Here is a 3823-nt window from a genome sequence, read left to right on the forward strand (position 1 = left end):
AGGAACCGTTCTCTTGAGGGATTTCAAACCAATGTTCTTCGCTTGAAGACATACAAGCAGAAGTTGGTTTGTCTTCCCAAGGCGTGCTGGCAAGTTTAAGGTAATCTCAAATGGTTGAAGTGGATTACTTGTATTATGATTGTTTGTGAAGTGCATAATATCTTAACTCTATTTACACTTGGTTTCAGGCTGGTGATTCTGCAGCAGAGGAGCTAGCAAATGCAACCCAACTCCAGGGTCCTCTCTTGGCAATTCAACAGGAGAAACCAGTCACTGAGCTCGTGAAGGTCACCGCAGATATGAAGAAAGTCAATGCATATGACAAGCTTCGTATTGAGCGGGTAAATGTCCGTCATGTTGGAGCCAGGGCTAAGAGGGCAGCTGAGGCTGAGAAGGAAGAAAAGAAGTAGAATGCTTGTTGCCTCATGTTCAATCATTTGCAAGGATTTCTTATGTCTTGCCAGATTTTGCAAAATAGCTTTGAACTATTTTCTGAGACATCTTATGCATTGACAATATTAGAATTCGTAATGTCACTTCAGTATGCGGAGGTGAAGGAATTGAGAATATTCTAAACGAAGAAGTTTCACCAGTTCGAAGTAAAAAAGTATAAAGGAATTGCGAACCAAAGGATCAAAACCAGCACATCATCGAAATGGTGATTATTAATATTAAAATGCCCGTCTCAAGTCTTGAAATCATGATCTACACAAAGTGATAAGCCTACATAAGTACATATGACCAGAAAGCCTACAATACTGTCAATCCTCAGTTAATGTATTTCTGTTTCAATAGCTGGACATAAGACACATAAACCAGTAATGAAATCAAAAGCTCTCCACGATACTTCACTGTGTGAGTGCCTGACAAATATCTCTGTTAGTAACCACTCCAAAGAAAGAAACATTCTGAATTGCATTGATGAAGAAATGAATTTAGACTTCATACCTGAGAAGCCATAACCCAAGTTCCATCTATCCAAACTTGGCGTGGCCTTAAATCAGAGTGGTCAAAGACCATTTTATCATCAGTACCCTCGAAGTAAACTTTGTACCTTCCCCCGTGCAGCACCTTATATATCTTACCTTCACACCATCCTTCATTCCAATAAGCATCAACTGGGTCATTCAGACTGTAACAATCAACCATAAACGTTTCAGGGGGACAAGGCCTTAGGTGTTCTGCATCAATCTCTTTGGTCAAGAACTCTTTACCATCATCTGTCTTAAAGCTCTTATACCGAACAAGAAATTTGCCATTCGCCACTACTTGGACAACAGTAGCTGCAAACCATGAGCCTTGAAATCCATCCTCATTGTTAGAAACCTCAACTTCTGTCCCTTTTCGAATTTCTTCCTTCAGCTGTGCCTTCTTTTCCTTGGTATTTGACACATCCTGGATTTGAAATTTGAAGAGTTTGCTTTTATGCTAACATGAGAGGAATTTCACAAATTATGAGATAAAACCAAGTATTGAAGATGCAAATACACCACGAATGTGCATGCTTTACTATTAAAGTTGAAAAGTTATGATATAGACAGAAGGTGATGAAACACACAACAGAAGCTGTCAAGTTAAGCATGACGAACACTCAGTTTTCTTGACTCAGATGATAACCTATCAAGCGAAAATGGAGTACAAACAAAGCTCATATACTCCCAGAATCAACCAATCCATTCTCCTCACAGCCAACACAGGCAGCAAAACCGGCATCGACACTCCCTCTTTGTTCTCACTCCCTCACTCACAATCAACAACACCAGATCAAACATTCTCCCTAATCAGCATCAAAGACATAAGCTCTTCCATATAAAACACACACACACAGTACATCAAAAATTAAAAATACAACTAGCATTAGAAATCACCTAACAACAATTCCCAAAACTCACCATTAATTTTCAACCTTTAAACCAAAATCACATCCCTAAAAACCCAATTACCCCACAGTAAAATCAAATCAAATCAAACCAAAATTTACTCAATTTACCTTCTCCTCTTCTCTAATAGGAGGAACCCAAGCCCCTCTAACCCACTCCCTATGAATCCTCAGCTCCTCCGCCTCAAACTCAAATCTCTGCTTCACAACCTGAAAGAACACCTCGAATCTTGCGTCGTCCAGCTCCTCAGTCACCACTCCCTCCCACCACCCGCCGCCTCAAACTCAAATCTCTGCTTCACAACCAGAAAGAACACCTCGAATCTCGTGTCGTCCAGCTCCTCAGTCAACACTCCCTCCCACCACCCGCAGGCCAAGAACGCGTCGACGCCGTCGCCGACCTTGAATCCGGCGAAGCCCTCCTCCCGCAGCGGCGACGGCTTGATGAGCGCCACGTGGACCTCGTCGCGCACGGAGCTGTGCCCAGTGACCTCATCAACAGCCATATCAGAGAACCTGAGAACAACTTTTTATAAATTACAATGAAGGCCAATTACATATAAAGCCATACCATTGAAGTTCACAACATCATGAGACTAGAAGAAAGAAACCTCACCTGAACCAACAATAATATCAAGATGAGTCTGGTCTCTAATCACAACCATACGACAACGAGGGCACGTTGCATCACAAACTCACTCAAAGTTGTCCGGATACTCTCAATTCCTCTGTTGAAGGACCAATGAAGCAACTTCTAACATCTGTCTGGCCTTCCTATCTGGGGTGCATCCAGCCTGTTCCATATCCATGTATATCTCAGGGACCCTATCATACTTCCTTGCTCGAATAAACGCCTTCATAAGGGTAGTATAAGTAACTACATCAGGGCTTAAACCCTTCAGAAGCAACAAAATCATCACCATCAGAAACTACGCTAACAATTAAGTATAAAACTGAATGTGTTGAAGGAATGTTTCAGGACATCTTATAGACTTACACTTTCTTTTATATGGTGATAAATGGACAAAGCCTCCAAATGTCTACCAGCAATACCAAATGCATTGATCAAAACATTCAGCATTATAACATTTGGTTCAATTCCCTCAGCTTCCATGAGCTGAAGTACTTTAACTGTCTGATCACATAATCCCTGCATTACAGATTAATACCAATATTAATATGCATATTGATATATCTATCGCTACAATGAAATCACAGGAAGAAATCTTTGTGCTTCAAGTGAAATTACATGGAAAGAATCATAATATGCACAAAGAGAACCTGCTGGGCGTATGCATTTGCTAAGACACAAAACATACTGGCAGAGATAACAAGACCTTCTGCCTTTAGTGCAGATATACACTCTTCTGCGTCCTGAAATTTTCCATATTCCCCATAAATGTCAACGAGAGCAGCATAAATAGTCCCACTTTTTTTATGGCCACGGCTTCTCATATTCTCAAAGGTCCTCCGTATCATATCCCACTTCCCTTGCTCCCCCAATCTACTGATAATAGTAACAAATATCTTCGGATCAGGATATAATCCTTGTTCTTGCATCTCAATAAACAACTCAAGGGCCTTCTTTAACAACCCAGACTTGCAGTGCCACCTTATCAACGAATTAAAGGTCGAAATATCAGGCCTGACACCTTCTTCTTTCATTCTCCCAAACACTTCCAAAGCTTCATCCAACTCCCCATACTTCCCAAACGTATCGATAATGCTGTTGTAAATCTGTTTGTCCAATGCCATCCCCATTTCCCTTATCTCTTCCACAATGTCCACCGCCTTCTTCCACATCCCATTGTCCCTATACAGACCAATAACCTTACTATACACAAACGAGCTCAGCCGAAACCTCTTCCTCCTCATCTCATTAATCATTGACCAAGTATCCTCCAACCTCCCAGCACTGACATAGTAATCAAGTAAAATCTCATA

General features: G+C 41.2%; 1 non-coding gene and 2 pseudogenes across 2 annotated transcripts in view; 1 reads left to right on the forward strand and 2 right to left on the reverse strand.

Moving 5' to 3' along the window:
• LOC101297792 overlaps window positions 1–745 on the forward strand; it is a 7596-nt pseudogene extending 6851 nt beyond the window's left edge. The window contains exons 2-3 of the transcript XR_185371.1: window positions 3–100; window positions 189–745. The product of XR_185371.1 is annotated as a 60S ribosomal protein L13-2-like (transcript). The remainder of the gene's footprint in view (window positions 1–2; window positions 101–188) is intronic.
• A 48-nt stretch (window positions 746–793) lies between these two features.
• LOC101294987 lies at window positions 794–1740 on the reverse strand. Its single transcript, XR_185299.1, has 2 exons — window positions 949–1740; window positions 794–863 (listed from the first exon to the last, which is right to left on the reverse strand). It is a non-coding gene; the product is annotated as an uncharacterized LOC101294987 (transcript).
• A 390-nt stretch (window positions 1741–2130) lies between these two features.
• LOC101298082 overlaps window positions 2131–3823 on the reverse strand; it is a 3950-nt pseudogene continuing 2257 nt past the window's right edge.

Source organism: Fragaria vesca, linkage group LG7, assembly GCF_000184155.1.
Source record: "Fragaria vesca subsp. vesca linkage group LG7, FraVesHawaii_1.0, whole genome shotgun sequence".
NCBI lineage: Eukaryota > Viridiplantae > Streptophyta > Magnoliopsida > Rosales > Rosaceae > Fragaria > Fragaria vesca.